The sequence below is a fragment of the Chelonoidis abingdonii genome, chromosome 3 (genome assembly GCF_003597395.2).
Source record: "Chelonoidis abingdonii isolate Lonesome George chromosome 3, CheloAbing_2.0, whole genome shotgun sequence".
In the NCBI taxonomy this organism is placed as follows: domain Eukaryota; kingdom Metazoa; phylum Chordata; order Testudines; family Testudinidae; genus Chelonoidis; species Chelonoidis abingdonii.
The window spans coordinates 86,328,285-86,348,934 of record NC_133771.1 but is presented as its reverse complement, the minus strand read 5'-3'; the positions used below and the strand labels follow the sequence as shown (position 1 = coordinate 86,348,934).

General features: G+C 41.4%; 1 protein-coding gene across 1 annotated transcript in view; it reads right to left on the bottom strand.

Annotated features, from left to right (window-relative positions):
• Positions 1-4,331: 4,331 nt before the first annotated feature.
• The window catches only part of FOXO3 (forkhead box O3), a 148,754-nt gene continuing 132,435 nt past the window's right edge, over positions 4,332-20,650 (bottom strand). The window contains 1 exon segment of the mRNA XM_032773308.2: positions 4,332-9,334. The gene's annotated coding sequence lies outside the window, so the exon portion shown is untranslated.

Sequence of the window (20,650 nt, the reverse complement as noted above, 5' to 3'; positions counted from 1 at the left end):
TCCCACGTTCTTCTTTTACCATCTCACCGTGTAATAGCCTCCCAATTCTTAGCCGCTATTGTGCCCAGTTGCTCCAACTATAACCTAAGGAAAGAATCGTTGTGTGAGAACTAGCAAGCTAGTCTGGGCAGAGACCTTTTCCACAGGTGGGTGAGACCCTGAGGCCGGAGGCTCTACTATGGATCTCCAACATCTGGAAAAACATAAAGCCTGCATACATCAACATTGTGAACTCCACAAAAACTTTGGTCTACTTCTAACCTCCAGGGTGGAAACAGCCTCCATATCTCCTCACCAATCCTGAGCAGGAGGTCTGCTTCCCCCCGCACACACACACATCTTCTGCTTACTTTTGTGCTGGCTTTTTCCCTTCAGAATTCTTGGCTCTAGACATTTCCTTTGGCTGATGAGGTAGAACTGATAAGAAAGTATGCGTTGCCTCAGACAAACGACTTCTGTGGAAGAGCACGTCTGCTAGAATGAATCACTCTGCTGTATTTGTGCCACTCCCCCTTTTCTTGGGACACTATGGCATGAATTGAGTGAGAAAAGGCATCCATTCCCTGTATCTCCTATTTCTAGGCTTCTTCCTGAGCAGCCCTTGCTTCCTCCAGCTGTTACCAACAGGCAATCAGCACCTGGAAGGCAGCCTGTTGGGAGCAGAGCAGCAATCAGCTGTGACACAGCTAATAACAGGAGTACAGATTGGTCAGAGCTGCAATCAAATGGCTGTATGCTCAATGCCTGCTGCCTCTCTGGTGGTTACTTGGATCTGGCCTTTGAGCACCTCTGAATTCCCTTCCAGTGGGAGGCCTAGAACCATATATCCACTTTTAATCCCCTTTAGAGGTAGCATTAAAGTTGGGCCTGGGCAGCTTCAAAAAAGCAGACTTTTAACACACTCAGATCACTGGCAGGTAAAGTCCCATGGGAAGAAAATCTACGGGATAAAGGACTTCAGGTAAGCTGGCAGTTCACAAAGAGACAATATTAAAGGTATAACAACAAACTATCCCATGCAAAGGAAAGATATAGCCATATTTGTCTTTTACTATCCTTCCTATCAGGAGCTCGTTAATGATCTAAAAATCAAAGGGAATCCTACAAAAAGTGGGAACATGGACAAGTTGCTAGGAGGGAGTACAAAAGGATAGCACAGGCATAGAGGCAAAATCAGAAAGGCTAAAGCACAAAATGAGTTACGAGTTACACCTAGCGAGGGACATAAAAGGCAGTAAGAAGATGTTCTGTAAATACATTAGGAGCATGAGAAAGATGAAGGAAAGTGTAGGTCCTCTACTTAGGAAAGGAGAGCTAATAAAAGATGACATCAAGAAGGCCGAGGTGTTTAAGGCATATTTTGTTTCAGTCTTCACTACAAAGGTAAATTGTAACACAATCAATGTTAACAACAAGGTGGAAGGAACACAAGTCAAAATAGGGAAAGAACAGGTTAAAGAGTATGTAGATAAGTTAGATGTATTCAAGTCTGTAGAGCCTGATGAAATTCATCCTAGGGTACTTAGAAGTTAGCTGAAGCAATTTCAGAATGGTTGGCAATTATCTTTGTGGACCCATGGAGGACCAGAGAAGGGTAATCATAGTACATACTTTTAAAAAAGGGGAAAAGGAAGGCCCCAGTCAGCCTAACTTCGATACCTGGAAAGATACTGAAACAAATGATTAAACAATCAGTTTGTAAGTACCTAGAGAATAATAGGGTTATAAGGAATACCCAGCATGGATTTTTCAAGAGCAAATCATGCCAAACCAACTTAATTTCCTTTGCTGACTGGGTTATTGGCCAACTGGATGGGGGGAAGCTGCAGACATGATATATCTTGAGTTTAGTAGGGCCTTTGACAAGTCCAGTATGACCTTCTTGTAAGCAAACTAGAGAAATGTTGTCTAGATGGAATTACTATAAGGTGGGTGTACAAATGATGGAACAGTTCTCAAACACTAGTTATCAATGGCTCAAGGTCAAACTAGGAGGAAGTATCTAGCGGGGTCTCATAGGGGTCTGTGTTGGGTCTGGACTGGTACTATTCAATATTTTCATTAATGACTTGGATAATGGAGTGGACAGTGTGCTTATAAAATTTGTGGATGACACCAAGCTGAGAGCAGTTGCAAGTACTTTGGAGGGCCAGATTAGAATTCAAAACAACTCTGAGAAATTGAATAATTGGCCTAATTCATCAAACTGAAATTCACTAAAGAAAATAAAAGTACTTCTCTTAGGAAGGAAAAATCAAACACAGTTACAAAATGGGGAATAACTGGCTAGGCAGTAGTATTGCTGAACAGGATCGGGGGGTGGGGTTTATAGTGGATCACAAATTAAATCTGAGCCAACAATGTGATGAAGTTACAAAAAAAGCAAATATTCTGGGATGTAACATGAGTGTTGTATTTATAACACAGGAAGCAATTGTCCCTCTATTTGGCACTGGTGAGGCCTCAGCTGGAGTACTGCATCCAATTCTGGGCACCACACTTGGGAAAGATGTGGACAAACTGGAGGGAGTCCATAGGAGAGCAACAAAACTTAGGTCAGATTTTCTAAACCTTTCATAACAGGAAAGGTTAAAAACAGTGCAGGTTTAGTCTTGAGAAAAGAAGCCTGCTGGGGGAAGCTGATAACCTTCAGATATGTTAAGGGCTGTTATAAAGAGGATGATGGTCAATTGTTCTCCATGTCCACTGAAGGTAGGACAAGAAGTAATGGGCTTAATCCGCCTGAACAGAGATTTAGTTTAGATATTAGGGAAAACTTTCTAACTGTTAGGATAATTAAGCACTGGAAGAGGCTATCAAGGGAGGTTGTGAAATCCCCATCAGTGACAGTTTTTAAGAACAGGTTGGACAAACACCTGACAGGGATGGTCTACTTGGGCCTGCCTCACTGCAGGGGGCAGGACTTGATGACTTTTCAAAGTCCCTTCCAGCCCTACATTTCTATGATCCTATGATTTTATCAGCAGAGTTAGCACATTCACAACTGGGCTATACATATCCTCAGAACTCCATAACTCTGCAACATATTTTATGAATACATGTCTAATTAGAGCCCTGCCCCCCAACCCAAAACGGACAGGAGCTGACTACTAGTGTCGATGTTGGGTGGTAAAACAACTGGATATGTTTGGGCTTGGGTTGGCTTTTCTCCACCTGCCCATGGGGTTGGCGTGATGGCAGCTGTGTGCTCTGCTCCTGCTGGCCACTGCCACCTCACTGTGCTGTGTGCACTGTGAAGCAAGTGTGCTGAGGAGTCACAGTGTGTCTCATTCCACAACGCGCACACAGCACAACAGGAGGTGGTGGCTGGCAGGAAGAGGACATGCAGCTGCTGCTGCACTGACTCCACAGGCAGGAGGGGCTGCACTGCCTCAGGGTTGGTGGGGGGTGAGGTCGTCAGGCTCAGGTTGGGTGGGCTTGGGTCCAGGTCAGGCTTAAAAATTAGGCCCAAGCAGATCTCTACATCCAATATTCACACCTTTTATTTATACCTGATATTTCTCACCATGGAATATTTCTTAACCTTTCCTCCATGCCTACATGGGGATCAAGGCACAGTGGAACCAATATAATTTTGCTATGCAGATAATGAGGGAGGTGTAGGCTTTGGGATATCTGTTTCTGAAAGGCAATCGGGGGAGGGCGGGTTGGGAAGCAGGGCACGCCAGGGAGGAGAGGGGATAGAGTCAGTGGATTTGTTGTTTACCTGATACTGATTCTTGGGGGGGGGCATAAGAGCAGCATGATCTGCAGCCTCAGGACTGCTGTGGTGGCCACAGAATAGCTTTGCTGCCATTTCTCCCTAATCTCTGTGCAATACTCCTACACCAAGTTTGGCTACTTTTTTTGGTGCAGAAATCAGGATTTAGTTTTATATATATTAGAACCCAGGGACCCCAGAGCCTGCACTCAGTGGAAAAACTGGAATAAGAGACTTTATAAATGTGCCTGGGTTTGGGTTTAGCTGCTTTTTTGGTGGGAATGAATAGTCCTGAGCCAAGGGATTGCTACTGAGAACGCTATGCCCTATCCTTCTTAATGTCTCACCCTTGGGCTAAATAATTTCTTCAGTATAGGCTTGATCCAATGAAGCCTATGTAAATAAGCATTCTCATCGACTTCAATGGGCTTTGAAGCTGACTACCAGTGTCGATGTTGGGTGGTAAAACAACTGGACCCCCAACCCCCACACCAAACAAACAAAACCTAACTGTATTTAGATAAATGTAAAAGTTATTTTTCCCCCCAGATTTCTAGATTTAAATGTCTGAAATGTAATAAAATAGAACAACAACAAAAAAAGTTGCATATTCAACGTAGAGATCTATTATGCTTTATTTACATGCGGCACCATCTCTTTTACAAACTAGATTACAATTTAAAAAGGAATACACAAGGCAATATCTACTAACACCAAGTGGAGTAAGCACTGCATCTCTACTTCATTGGGAAAGGGGAAGATTTTAAAATTAAACATGTTTCCAATCTTTGTGTAGTAAGGTAGTATATTCATCCAGGGCAGAATCTAATTTACAAAATCCTCAGTAAGAATGCAACATGAAAGTGCAAGAAAGCCCAAATTAAAAGTATATACTGTTCAATTCTTCAGTATGTAAAGACAGCCATGCATAAAGGCTATGGATTTAATATTTTTCCAATGTATATGGCTTGGCATGGTGAAACAAAAACAGATAAAACAGTTTTACAGATACTGTATACATATTATTTTCCAATCATGCAACTTTTTTTTTTTAAAAAAAGTTTAACATGTGAAGCCAAAACATACAATCGTTTCCCCCCTCATATTAACTAAATACATCTGGTCCTCCGGCACACGTGCTGGCATTTCCAGTGTACATGATGTACTAAAACAATTATAGGAGACTGATTGCCAAGCAATGACATCATTTTAGAGCAATATATGTCCTAACATGTAGCTCTGTAAAGCAGGAGTACGGATATTCCTGGAGTTAGGTATTGACCTATTAACCAGCTATTCATATGAGAAGATATTTCACAAAGAAAATTAAATAAAAGCAGACTTGTCTAAACTGCATAAGCATTACCCTTTTTAGAATGTTTTAAAACACAAAATTTAAACAATAACCTGTGCATGTGTTCTGAGACTTTATCTGCTGGGCATGATTTTGTGTGTGCGTGTGTGGGGGTGCTAATACTCAAAAATATTCCTGGAACAAAGGCCAAAGTTTCAAAAATGGGATTCCTGAATCCATACTTTGGTACCTAAATAAGTGATCTGATTTGCAAAGGTCCTCGTGGCTGCCACTGGATTCTCTAAGGGATATGACTATTCTGCACCTCTGAAATTGGGGAACTTTTTATGTGCCTACATATACATTTAGGCCTGGGATTTTCCAAGGGGTCTCAATGAGTGAGGCACCCTACTCCCACTGAAAAGCAATGAAAGCAAAGCACCTAACTCTCTTATGCCCCTTGAAAATTCCAGCCTGAGGTGCTTAAGTTCACATATTTAAGTTTGAAAATGTTGGCCACCAAAATTAGAGATAGAAAAAAACAATAGGTTTTTCTAGTCCATCCCTGCCCTGGTAGTGCAGGTTTTTCCCCCAGCACTAGGGGGCCCAGAACTACACTGTGGAAGCCAATGAGAGTTTTTGTCATTAACTTCCGTGGGAGCAGGATTAGGCCTCTTATTTGCTTGTGCTTTGATTTTGATTTGTTTTGAAGATTCTATAACTTCTCTGCCATTGATTGGATGTTTCTGAACCTACTGGTTTTTCTTCATTTTCTAAAAAAAGTGAACCATATTTTATAAATCTGATATAACTCCACTGATCTCATAGGAGTCATGCTGCATTAACACTGCAGTAAACAAGTTTGGCCCAGTATGTTCAAACAAGCAGTCTTTCCCTTCCATCAGACGTACTAGTTCCGTACCAAGAAAAAATAAAATTACTCATCTTTGTCGCCGTAATATTAACATCAAAACAGAACTTTGTTGGTATTAACAAATGACTCTAAAAACACGATCCTGCAATCCTTATACAGGCAAGCCCATTTAATGGGAGATTTCATCTGAGTAAAGACTGCAGCATTGGACTTTATCTCGTGTGCAGCTGTGAACGACTGGGCAGATCCTGGTCACTGGCATAAATCCTGTCCTCCAAAACTGGTACAAGCAGGTTCTGCCTGCAGTGGAAGAAGAGGAGGAGTTCTGCTGCAGCATGGGGCTGCAGGAGTTGAATATCTGAAGACGTGGAGCTCACCTCCAGTATGTACTGCCCAGAAGGGATTTGGGGATGGAGCAGGGTCTGTGGATCTGATGGTCATTCCCTGCTGCAGAGGGGGGACACAGGCAAGGCAGTGCTAAAGCTATTCCTGTTCTGATCTGGAGTACCAGCTATGGAGTGGCCTGGAGACGAGGATTCCTTGTTCCTGCTCCCAAGAAGATCCCTAGAGCACAGGCCGAGTGCTTGGGTTGTGCATCAGGGAGAGAGAGTGCTGTAAATCTGTAGTAACTCACTACCATCAGTTATTCCAGATTTACATCATCTTGAGAGCAGAATTTGGTCCAATATGTTTTGTTACTCTACTCTATAAAGTGAGCCAAATTTTCTGTTGGCACTATGCCACTTAAGTTACACCAGCAGACAGGTCGGTCCAATATTTCTCCAAGAAATCCAAATAAAAAAGGTGCAGTCAGTAGCTATATCTGATAGGTAGAGATAGTAACATAATCCTCTACTACTTATGTATTTGTAACCTGCCTTAAATTAGACCATGTGAAAGGGAGAATCTGCTGCTTGCTCTACGACTGCGCCACGATATACGCCATCCTCCAGTGGACAATAGATAGTTCAACAAAATGTCACACCAGAAATAACCACAAAGCCTGCTTTGTACCAGAGTCCTTGTGCACAGCCCTCCTATTAATCAGAGAGTGAGACTTTAAGATTAAAAAGTGTCAACCAGCAAGCAAAATACCACAGAAGACAAAGAAAGAAAAACACCCTCAGTTTAATTCACATTTAATGATGTACCAAAAACCTGACAGATACTGTTATACACACCGAGTACAGCGAAGGCCGGCAATAAAGCTCTTTACTAACTTTGGTAAAAGGTGCCTGCATCTGGACTCCTGTAAGTGAACTGACCCCTAAAACAGATGACTGCTGTATACCATTGTCGTACTGGGTAGCTGGTTACCCGAAATATCACCTCAAATGGGGAGATCAGTAATGTGAATCATCAACTAATTCTGAAGATACTGAAAAAAAACAATAAACTAGTCCCTGCCATTGATAAATAGACCACCTTAATTTAAAAAAATGTTGTTTCATTTAATGAAAATGATAAACTCTTAGCTGCTTGATATGCTACAGGTCTACTATAATCACAACTGCACAGAGTTTACATATTCAGTGAAGGGCAGGATGAAATCAACAGGTTCATCTATAAAACAGAACAGCACAAGCATGAGGAGGTTACAATACAAAACAAAATTTCCATCACACTAGGAGCTGTTATTTCACCAATATTACTTCAGGGAACTGGAAAGAAAGGAGCAAGATGGGGCCCACAAATGTGTGTGTGTGTGAGTTTGTGTGTGTGTATGCGCGCATGTGTGGTGGTGGCGAAAGGGAGTCACTCCACATTGCATGGTACATGTGTCAGTGGGAACTCATGCACTGAAACTTTGGGTTAAAATGCTAGTTTGTTTTCCTAACATCCATGCATAATGATCCATTTCTGTACATAATAAAATATATTTATATATTTATATGCATAATGCTTTTATGCAAAGAAAAAAGTCTTCATATATCACTTTGGAGAAGTATGTATACACTGTCCTATTCAGAGCGTCTTCATACCAAGTTCTTATGTACCATTGGTGTTTCCTCCTCTTTCTCCCCCGACAAAAAAAAATAGTAATAAAAAGTAATCAAGCTTTCCAGATTATAGAGAGAATCTATACAGCAGCACCATACCTTTTATTCATTATTATTCATTCATTGTTATCCATTTTACAAAAGAAACCCATATAAGCAAAACATAGAAAACTGCCTTGTCTTTCAGTGTCATTTATCCAATTACAATCTAAGCTTATATGAAAAGCTGTTTGTATAGCATTACTTTCTTGCCTTTCCCTCTACAGCTTCTTCTTTCAGATTGGATTACGCATAGTGAAAAGGAAAAAATAATCAAGGATATGTATGTAAGAAAAATCACTGATGTAATAACTTACCCTGCAGTCATCTGCATTTGAACTTCGGATGACTCTACTCTAAGTCACTGCTGATGCATATACTGTAAGTTATCTTTTCTGCAATGTCATATATTTTACTTCCCTTTCCTTTTCAAACCATATCCTTACAAGTGGTTACATTCAACTTGTGTTGGGTGGACTGCTTATCTTATTACTTGTTTTAAGATCAACCAGTTTCCAAACTGCTGAGACAGACTAATTCTATTCACTGCAATCATTAGGGCAGCTTTGCTAACAAAATGCAATAGATGAGATTGATCAAATCAAATCAGGTGCTGAATCAGTAAACACTATGAAATGGCACCCTCACTCAATCCTTACAAACACTGGACAGGACTGGCAACTAGCAACCTTGCTAGTTTCTCCTGTTATGTAATCAACTCTGGTTTGATGTGTATGAAAAACAAGGTATGTACCATTAAACTGAAGAAAAGATTTGAAAAAAAAAAAAGTCAAAAAACAAACAAACAAAACCCACAAGCCACCTCTCTCTGGACTTCAGTCAGTTGCTTGGTGTAAGGAATGCTACATACTCAGGTAGTGCTGATGTCTGAAGCTATGTTGGGTAATGGTAATTAGTATAGCCTTTCATTGTGCATACACTGTATTTCAGATGCACCAGGAGAGAAAGAGAAAATGGTTAAAACATCTTTAAAAAAACAAACAAACTGAAGGTTAGAGGGGTGAGATGGGGAAACTCCCCAAAATAGAAGCCAAATTAAAATAAACCATAAACCATTAATATATTGAAACACCACATACTCATTGACAAATAAACTATGGTAAAGGCTACACAGTGTGTTCTCAACAGGATGGTGATGAACATTGTCTCCACAGTAGGTGCTTGACCATCCCATAAAAGGAAGATTTTGCATACTTTAGAACGAGTTCAATTCCGAAAAAGGAGGCTCTTCGCTTGGGTAAGGGGCCCATTAACAGTCTCTGCTTCATTAGGAAAATAATGCAGGGTTCACAAAGATCATAAGCTGTAAACGGTATCACTGTCCACTTGCTGACAGCAGATTTGGCAAAGGGTTCTCTCTTTAGGTCTCGTGTCAGTTTAAGGGCCTGGAGAGGAAGAAGGAACAAAAGAAAAGAAAATGAGATTATTAGGTGTAAAAAATAACCTACCTGAAATCAACAGACAACATAACCCTTTGGAACCAGCAAGATTAACACTCTCCTGCTGGAAACATGGTGCACTGTACAACAGCCCTGAGCATCAAGCTAGTGCTGGCTTCCGGCACGGAAAGATTAATATGCAATTGTTTACAGGTTTAGTGGCGCCCAAAAACTAAACAACCCCCCTTAATTAAAGAACACCATGGATCAGGTCTGAATAACAGAAACCTAATCAGGAGACAAGGTGGGTGAGGTAACTTTTACCAGCAGAATTTGGCCCAATAAAAGAGATTACCTCACCCACTAGGTCTCTCTACCATCCTGGGACCAACATGGCTACAACAACACTGCAGGCAACCTAATACAGCGGCTACAAATTCAATGTATTTCTGGATGGTTGGTGGAAGGATCCACCAGAGCCTACCCATTCCTCTCTACTATCCCTTGTGAGCCTTCTCAACAACACCAAAGGGCTGAACACAACTTCTGTCTGAGTCAGACAGTAAATACCACTACAGGCATCAGCTAGAGCAGAGGGTCTCAAACTGTGGTCCGCAAGCTCCATTCAGGTGACCTGTGGATAGTTCCCTCTAAGGTGCACGCCTAGGCGGCCGCACACAAGAGAATGAAGGGCCACCCACCTAATTAGTGGAGCCGCGCAGGCATGGCTCCACTAATTGGGTGCCTGGATCCTGGAGAAAACGCACATGTAAGGTCAAGTGGTGGCCTTGGGGAAAATAGGGGGTAGGTGGGAGGGGGCAGTGGGTTGAGAAGAGGGGGTGGGGGGAATTTGGGATGTGCAAGGCTGCGGCGGCCAGAGAAAAAGGCGACTTTCCCCAGCTCCAGGGCTGCAGCTGCCAGGGAGAGATGTCCCTCCTTCCCAGCCCCAGCTCGGGGGCTGCCACGTCAGGGGAGAGAGGGCACATCCATCGCATTAGAAAAGGAAGACTCCTCGTATTAAAATATGAGTTGTGTGCTTTTATTTGTAGAACCAAAAATGTTAATTATTATTAAGTTTTTGTAAATATAGCTAACTATAAAGCTCTAGCTGAAAGTGCTAACGGTACAAACAACATTTGGAAAGATCATTAAGTGGTCCGCTGAGACCCTCAGCAATTCTCAAGTGGTCTGTGGAAAAAAAGTTTGAGAACCACTGAGCTAGAGGATGCTGCCAAAGATAAACACAAGTTGCTCCCTTCCTCCCTGGGATTGAGGGTGCTGCTTTATCTGTACTTCTGGCCTCTGCTGCTGCAAGGAGCAATGAACTAAAAGCTCAGGCCCTGACCTCCGACCTCCCACATGGCACAACGTGCCACCACTAGACCAACAGGTAAGGCCCCTACAAATTCAGTGTTAATCAAAAACATTAAGGGTCACATCCTCGGCTACAGCTGAGGAGCACACAGAGCAAGTTGGGGTGTGCAAGGTAGCATAATGCTCACCTCTACGTTCCCCCAGTGTTGGAGCTGCTGTACTGTATATGCAGGGCTAATCCCCAAGCATAAATGACACAAATTATTTAGTGTTTTATGTAATAAAAGAACAATGGGGCATTTAATGAAACTGAAAGGCAACAAAATGAAAACTGATAAAAGGAAATCTTTTCCCCTTCTGAACCATCTGGTCTTGGTCACTGTCAGGCAGGAGAATGGACTAGATGGATCACTGATCTGATCTTGTCTGATCTAGTTCGGCTATGTTCCTTATTTCCAGGGTGAATAAAAACATAAAGAAGATCTACCAGTGAATTAGAATGTTGTCATCCAGTGACTGTTGCTGGCTGCTAGAATATTAAGTCTCCACCCTCTAAGTGGCCAGACACTGATCCTATAATAACATTTTACTAAAATGACCTATTCCTATACTACCAAATGACTGACAGAAATTTAATTCTGCCTCTTGGTTACTGGAGCAAGAGAACGACAGCTGCTCCCTGTACCATTATAGGAGCACTTCATTCTGAATGCCTTGGAAAGCAGATGAATTATTGTTTCACTCAATCAAAATTTGGCTTTATCCTTAATAATGTATTTTTAAGGTAGACTATATTTGATGAATAAAAGGATTTCTGCATGGATAAACATATTGATTTTTTCACTTCTAAAGAGTAAATTAATGTCTGCCATTCAGTAATTTGGCTGGCTAGCAGGGATTCCATTTAGTAAATGTGCGATGATGCCATAACAAAAGGTCATTTGATGAAAGTGATCCAGGTCCAGTATCTCACAATATAATCTGGGCAGTGGTTTATATAGCATAAGAAGCACACACCCTTTTTGGTCTCATCACTCACACTTTTCATTCATTCCTTGGTATTGGTGGGGCTGGAAGCCATCGCCTTCTGTAAATGCTAATTCATTACAGGGAAAAGACTCACTCCTCAGCATCAAGTTCCCTATTTAGTAGAGCATTTAAGCATATGTAAAAAGTCCCACTGACTTCAAAAGGGACTATTCACATACTTGAAAAGTTAAGCATGTACTTAAGCATACTACTGAATCGAGTCTTGAGTAAATTACTCAGCATTTACATGAAAAAATATTTCAAAATTGTATTGAGAAAGAGTAGGAACAAAAGCGAAAATATGAAGTATAGACAATCACATACCTAATTTTTTAAATTTGCACCATCAAATACTCTTTGGAGACTACCAACAATATCCTGGACAATATAAAGAATAGCTAGAATGAGGCTTAGCAAAGATACAGTGTTAAATAAGAGAAATATGCAGCTAAGGTAGCATCTGTCTGGATTGTCACTAGCAAAAAGAAAGAAGTAGGTTAAATTCATAACCTTTAGATTTTAACATTGTCCCATTACAGTTTATCATATACATAGACTCGTCTATGATAAACTTTGTTAGCTTTGAGCTAAGATGGCTAGACTGCAATATCCCATCACTAAAACGCAGGGAAATAGGCAGTTTCATCATTCAACAGTCCATCCACCCCTCTGCTGATCAGTTCTCCTACTCAACTGTAACTACACCAATAGGCTTTCTTTACCTTTCACCCCACCCCCCGCATCACTGGGAAGTCCTAGCCCTCTTCTCAACAGTGTTCCAGTCTGATTCCAGTCAGTCAGTCAGGGTGCGACCCCACCTGGAGGACCACAGAAGTTTGCTACAGAGATACAGACTCTGAAGACAAGTTGGTCGATCTTCAATTGAGGCACCAGTAGCTGTCCCGTCCACACCATTTCCCAGTCCTTATTACTAATGGAGACAGGGCAAGAGGAATAATTAAAGCTGAAGTGTGAACAGATGTAACCAATGCAAAAAAAAAAAAGTCTAATGGAGATAGGGCAGGTGTAGAGGGAGCTGAAGAGAAGGTTAGAAATTGGCTGGCTTTTGTGGCAGGGATGGGGAATCCATGTAGGCGGGTGAGTAGTGGGTCTGAGTAGCAGAAATCTTAGCTGACTCCCTGGACTCCTGCGCAGCCCAGACAATTCTCTGATTTCTATGGGTAGGTGGGTTCCCTAGTTCCATGGGTTTGGCAGAATTTCCAGTAGGGAGCATATCTGAATGTTTCCCTATGCAAACAGAAAATTCAATGATCCTTTGAAGAGTTTCTGTACCAAATCTGGAGACTAAATTGAACCGGTAAAGTGTGACACTGAGGGATTTCATTCTCACTGTTAGTGTAAACCTCAGTGCACCCTTGCCTACGGAGTTAATACCAACAACTCTGTAACACGCACACACACCTGTACTAAATTCAGAGCCAGTGTAAGCAGATGTAGCAGTTTTGCTAATGATAGCTCTGATTTTGGCCCACTGTACACAGAAGTCCACAGTAAAGAAGAGGGCCACTGGACTTTTTCCACAGTGGTGTGTAACCTGTACCAAACGGGAATGCGTATGTGTGCACGCGCATGCAAGCAATATTTTAAAAATAGTGGCCATTTTTTTAAAATCACCGACTATAAATTCATTTTGACTATAGACAGCTCAAGGCTATTTTCTGTTCTATAATACGCAATTAACATTTTGAATCATAGATGATGGCTCTATTAATTCCACAAGGTAAATGTACAAGGTAATCAATCAATCAAATGCTTCAATATTTTCAGTTTATTTAACTTGTGTGGCAATGCACAGTCCTTTCATTTTGCCCCCTCCTCCACTTGTTTTATTCACCTCAGCTTGCTCCTCACAGGTTATGAACTCTTTGTACTCTTTGTGACCTGGCTGTTTGAGATGGGATTTCCCTGTATGCAATAACATTTAATTTACCACTATATAACATCATTCCACCACTATTAAGATGGAATTAAGTCCCTCAAGCCCTGATCTCAACTCAGGCACCAAGAGGGAAACTCTAAAGCATTACCTAATGCAGACTGCTTTCCCCCTTTGGTTCCCACTGGTATTCATTATGCTGCACTGGAAACTTCTTTAGAATAGAAAGGTGACGCACTGATGTTCCCCAAGTGCAAGGCACAGCAAATGTGCTCCTGCTGAAACTGGATGTGAGTTTATCAATAGGGTAACCATAACAATCAGTAATACAATCTTTTGTAAAAGAAGAGTTCTAAGGGCCTTGAAATAATTATGATCTTGGAATTAGACTACCTGGAACTGGAACAGACTAACATTTCCTATGCCAGGGAACCTAGAAACAACTTCCTAATTAATGTATGTGGTTAACTAAGGTGCCTTTATTGTGAAAATGTCACATCTCATAGGTTTCCATTACAGACAGTATCTATTTCTAGCTGGGAGTTGAACATTACTATAAATTCTTGTTAAGTAATCTGCTCAGAGAAGAGGTGGTGGGAAACACTGAAACAACCCCCTGTTCTTCATGGCATATGTCCATGAATTCTGATACATTTGCATACTGCTCTGGTGATAACTGTCATTTGTGTAGCTCGGGATAGGCAACCTATGGTACGTGTGCCGACGGTGGCACACGAGCTGATTTTCAGTGGCACTCACACTGCCCGGGTCCTGACTACCAGTCTCGGGGGGCTCTGCATTTTAATTTAATTTTAAATGAAGTTTTTTAAACATTTTAAATACCTTATTTACTTTATAATATATAACTAAACTATTGTTGTATGCAGACTTATAGAAAGATCTTCTAAAAACATTAAAATGTATGACTGGCACGCGAAACCTTAAATCAGAGTGAATAAATGAAGACTCGGTCCCCCACTTCTGAAAGGTTGCCGACCCCTGGTGTAGCTAGATACAAAATAAAAGAGCTTGTCTTACTGTTGCATGGAAAGGCAACAGAATCACTGACATTTTGTGAAACTCAATTATTAAATATGATAGCACAGGAAGCTTATTTTACTAATCTTTGATTTCAAATCTTTTTGTGGTGGACAAACATGCACGGGGCAACAGCTTGCTTTAACGGCTACAGGCTGAATTTTAAAGGAGTTGGGGAAAAGGGAGCAAGCAGTAAACCACAAAACCTTTTGCTCAAAGTTTGCACCATCTTCATTGATGTTACAGATAATTCTTTCCTATGCAAATCAAAAATAATTGGACTGTTCTTAAAATGAAAAATATTTGAGCATATTTGTTATTTTTCTCACTGGTGATATATTTTCACTGTCTACTCTTTTGGAAAGGTGTTAGATTCAAAGAAAGCTGTAAAATTTTATTCTGAATTATTCCAGAGATACTTTTCTGTGTGTTTCAGATTAACATTCTGTCCTTAATAGTCACAGTTCCAATGACAAATAATACCAACTAGTTATTTTGAAGTTACTACGGAAGACAATTTTTGTGGCTGTGGCCTCTGTGATGACATAGGGTTGCTACATGAGTCTGCCTGACAGAATAAAAATCAGGAATCCCGATGTCATGACATGATGTGTCATAATGCCATTGCACTGACATATCACACTGCATCAAAATGACACTGTGTTGTAACATTTTGATTTGGCAATGCTTTATGGTATCTGAAAGTTATACTGGGATCTGTTAACGTTCTGCAAGGGACGACTCCTTCAAACTTGGGACAATCCCAGAAAGAAAGATAGGTGGCAATTTTAAAGATCTCCTTCAGAGGGCCTGATACTTCAGGCATACTCCTACCCAAGTGAGTTTTCTTTCCCTGAAACTTTACTCGTAACAGTTTTGCTTCTTTCCAGTTTAGAGAGCAAGAAAAACAGTGTAGGAATTTAAGGAGACAGTGTTAAGTGGAACACAGGACTATGGGAGCTGGGAAGGTCCTATGTTGGTATTTACAGATGCATGTGGAATATGAAAGCGTAACCCTATCTTCTGCTGCTATTCCAAAGCAATAGCATTGTAGAACATACCATCAAAGCATCAATTAAAGTTTGGATTAATATTTCAGAAATGTATTTCACTGAATGTAACATGTTGCACAGAAATAAGCTTATTCAGGAGGTCACTTTCAAACTAAAAAACAAAAGAAGACATCCAAGTCACTACTTTATCTGGTCTCACCACAGGAGGCTAGGATTTGGTAACTCCATTTCTGAAGCTGTGCTCAGCCGTGCATGCAGGGATTTGTTTGTTTTTTACTTTATGTTGACCCAAACTATGTATATGATCGTCTTGAGGGATCTTTCTGAAATTAAAGACTTGCCCAGAGCTATAGTAAATACACATTATTCTGGCACATCACACCAAAGAAATTCTACTTTTTTTCTCTTTATGGAAGAAGATACTGCTTGTCATTCCTGTAATAATAATTCTTATTCTTGCATAGCAGAAACTCACTGCACTGAAAAAATAATTAAATATTGGACTTCATGGTGTATGAAGACCCTTCCTTTCATGTCCCTCATAGACAATAGGGCTTTGTATATATAACCTGTTGTAGATAAATAAATAATCATGAAGAAATTATGGCCTGTTGTATGTATTTCATAATTTAATTTTAGTTAGGTAATAAATAATACTTTGCACCTTTACAGCACCTTATAAGGATTTTAAAGTGCTTTTAATTAACTGGATTTCACAATACCCTCTGAAGTAGATAAAGATCAACATACCCATTTGATAGATGAGGAAACTGAGACAGAGATAAGGTAAGTGGACTTGTCCATGGTCACACAGTTAGTGAGTGGCAGAGTTGGGAAAAGAAGCAAGCAATTATGGAAGCAAAATGTTGGTTCTGATTTCCATAATATTTTTGGACCTGATACTGAACTACTCAATTCAGTGGGAGTTTTGCAATTCATCTGAATAGGAGCAGAATCAAGTACTTTACAGATAATTCAGGATCATATCTACACCTCTACCCCGACATAACGCTGTCCTCGGGAGCCAAGAAAATCTTACCACATTATAGATGAAACTGCGTTATATCGAACTTGCTTTGATCCGATGGAGTGCACAGCCCACCCCCCGGAGCACTGCTTTACTGCGTTATATCCAAATTCATGTTATATCGGGTCGTGTTATATCGGGGTAGAGGTGTACTATGAAGTTATCATTGCAGTGTGGCCAGTACAAAAACTTTGTAAATAGATACATCAATATGCAGTTCTGTTTGCATTCCAGCAGAAGTACTGTAATATATTTAATTGTTTCGTAGAGACATACACCAGTATTTAATCTTCTATACTGGCCTGTTCAAAAAGGTTTAAGTACAAGACGTTATGTCTCTACAATATCCGAAAAGCCTCTGATCTTACAATTCGACGGGCAGAACTATGGGTATGGCTACACGTGAAACTTCAAAGCGCTGCCGCGGCAGCACTTTGAAGTGCGAGTGTGGTCGCAGTGCCAGCGCTGGGAGAGAGCTCTCCCAGCACTGCACATACTCCACATCCTGATGGGGTTTAGCTTGCAGCGCTGGGAGCATGCTCCCAGCGCTGCGGCACTGTTTACACTGGCGCTTGACAGCGCTGTATCTTGCAGCGCTCAGGGGGGTGTTTTTTCACACCCCGAGCGAGAAAGTTGCAACGCTGTAAAGCACCAGCGTAGCCAAGGCCTATGCCTTTCCCCCACAGAGCTATACGGGCAAGAGCAGTGGTATCAACCATGGGTGAAATCCTGGCACCACTCAATTCAGTGAGAGTTTTGCTACTGACTTGGGTCAGGATTTCAAATTGCATGTTCAGCACTACTGGCATTCTGCAGTTGCAGGGCACGATGCTGCTGACCAAACATAACAGGTTAGTTAGCTGGAGGAAGAGGATTTAGATATGCCTGCATGATAGTGAAATCATGCCCTGTATGAGACATTGTGTGCTAGCTGGCATGGTAGATAATTCCTATGTTCTCTGGAACATGAGAGAGAGATCAGGTCTTGCTACATGTGTTAATGGGAAGAGGAAGTGGTACCCTAGTGCCTCTTTGAAGTAGAGGGAAAGATTTTAATGCCACTTTTGCAGTGAGAGAGGGTAAAAATATCCTGCTGACTGACAGCAGAACTAGGCAGTGAATTCTGGATTATATTGCAATAGAAACATGAAATCTACTCTTCATTACTCCACATGTATTTACCGATAACTTGCTTTTCCTCTGTCAGATTAGGGTAGTGAGCATCTCTTTAAAATGATCCTTCCTGCCATACAAATTTCCCATTTTCTGCTGAAGTTAATTGAAAATGACAGGTCAATAAGCCAAGCAAAAATCACTAAAAGGAAGGCACACCCTATAGAAGTGATAGATGGGATTGTTCCATTCCTCTACCATAAGTTCCATAGGGGCAGAAACTCAAAAGGAAATGCGACAGAGAGGAGGTTCTCCCACTACATCAAATTTCTCTAGCTCTTCTTGAGATCAATGACTTTTCTGTGAAAATCAGAAAAAGAAGAATTTTGAAACAAAGCAAGATAAGAAAAAAGACAGGAGAAAACATTAACCTAGAATGAAAATGTGCATTAACACCCACTGTTTTTTCTAGAATAATCTGGAAAGGCTTCTTTCTTGAAACTGATCTCAGACCTTCAGGGCTACGCCATGACCTCTGTGAAATGATTTTAGTGCTCTCAGTCCAATTATCACTCAACAGATGTCCACCCCACGCACCTCACAACAACTGCCACCCTAGCTGGCCATCTCTGTAGAAAGACCAAGGATTAAATGCTCCTGGAGACTGAGGGCACAATTTATAGGCTTTCTCATGGCATTCACTATTGTAGCATCTGTGTGAGGAAGCTTGAACTGCTGCCCTCTGTGCTGTACCTGTCTGTGAACATAATGAACAGCAGCCTCCAGAACTGTCAATTCATCACCTTAATCAAGCACAGACTTCACATGAAAAAGTGTTTTTTTTAAAAACAGACCGCTCTTGGCCTTAACTCGGTTGGATGACTCTGTTTCGAAAATGAACCTCTATGTGCTTGACTCTTTAAAAAAAAATTGTGGTTTTTAAAAGATTGTTTAAAAAAAGGCACAATGTTCTTTAAAAAGAAATCAACCAGTAACTATCACAGTTATTACGCAGTAGGACATTTCAGAACAAATGCTAACCTGCAGTTCTAAACAATCACTACAGCTCATTCACAGGAAAAAGAAAATTTGCAAAGACTCATTCAGTAATGAAATCCTAATGCTGTTGATACAAAGAGGAAAGCATTGGGGAGACCAACTGATGCAGGCTGTTCTAAAAATATCAGTTTATGCTGTCATTTTGCGAGAGTATGTCATCCTGTAATCCTGGCATCTGCAGGGATGGCAAGTTTCTGCTAATTACTGCTCTTGAATCACATGATAAAAACATACTGTACTAAAAAATAAAATACAATCAATAAAAATAAAACAAATCCAGAAAACCCTCCCACACTAGGCATGTTGTACAACATTAGAACATTTCTGGTTTTGCAGCTGTCTTTTCACAACTCTGTTCTATGGAGGAGATGTTAATTTTTATAGATTATTTTTCTTAGCTAATAAAAAACAACAGAAAGTAAAATCCAGCCCAACTCCAGATAAACCAACCAACCAATTCCAGAAGTAGTGAACAATTCAGTGATTATATTTTGGGGCCTGTCACAGGTGACTGGCCCCTTTATGAGCAAGCAGGGTCCAATGCAGCTGGACTGATTACTTACTGCCCAATTAGGCTGAAGGGAAGGCATCTGGGTCTTTCAAAGGCGGAGACAGTTGCAGGTGGTTGTTGGCAGAGGTGTGCAGACACTGCAGGGAGTTAAAAGCCTCCTGCAGGGCCATGAGTCAGCAAGGGGAAGACACTAGCAGGGAAGATCTGTGGAGAAGGCCAAACTCCAGGCAAGAGGTGCTATAAGAGCAGGAAGCCAGACCTGCAGGAACTGGAGCAGAAGAGTGTTGGAACTCTGAAGGGAAGACAGATCCTCAGGGAAGAAGGGCTGTGCCCAGTTTGGGAATGAGGTGAAGAAATGAATTTTAAAGAGAGGACAGACATTTAGGCGTGAGGGACTAAGTCCAAATGGAACTGGAATGAAGACTTCATACTCTTTGAAAGACTTTGTACAGGCCTTAATACAGGGGAGAGGGATAGCTCAGTGGTTTGAGCACTGGCCTGCTAAACCCAGAGTTGTGAGTTCAAACCTTGAGGGGGCCACTTAGGGAGCTGGGGCAAAAATCAGTACTTGGTCCTACCAGTCAAGGCAGGGGGCTGGACTCAATAACCTTTCAAGGTCCCTTCCAGTTCTAGGAGATGGGTATATCTCCTATTATTATAAACTGAATCTCAGCAGGGAAATGTTTTTAATATCTGGACAGTGTGGACTTTGAAAGGAGCCCATGAGTAAAGGGGAAACTGAGGCAGGTTCAGCAGAGCCATGTTTGGCCAGCAGGGGGCACTTACATGACAAGCAGATTCTTTCACATGGTCAGAGTCTGATATCCTTACTCACACTAAGTAGCATCTTCCTCCGTAACTAGGCCCAGTGAGTGGTGGAGGTAAGTGCTATTCAGTATGAACAAGGATAGCAGAATCTGGTTCTTGTATTTAGAAGTAACCATGTTTGCTTTCTAAGCGCATTCAGGGACAAATCCCACACTGTCTCTGTGGATGCAGAGAGTGCCCCCCCAATGCAATAGAACTGATACCTTTCTGTTGCATCAGGCTGAAAAGAATGGGGGAGGAGACCACTCCCCAGGCAAGTGCCTGAGGGTGGATCCTTCCCGTACAACCCTCAAAACACTGGGCCTGTATGTCCCTGGCCCTTCCTGCAAGCGGTTTAAGCTGCAGCAGCTTCAGAGCCAGGGGAGCCACACTTGCCAGGAGCCTCCCCACAAAAGATCCAGGGGCAACAAAAAGTGCCCTGGCCTCCAACCCCCATCTACATCCCAGGCGGGCTCTACCCACAGTATATCTGTCTTACATGTACTAGTGGATA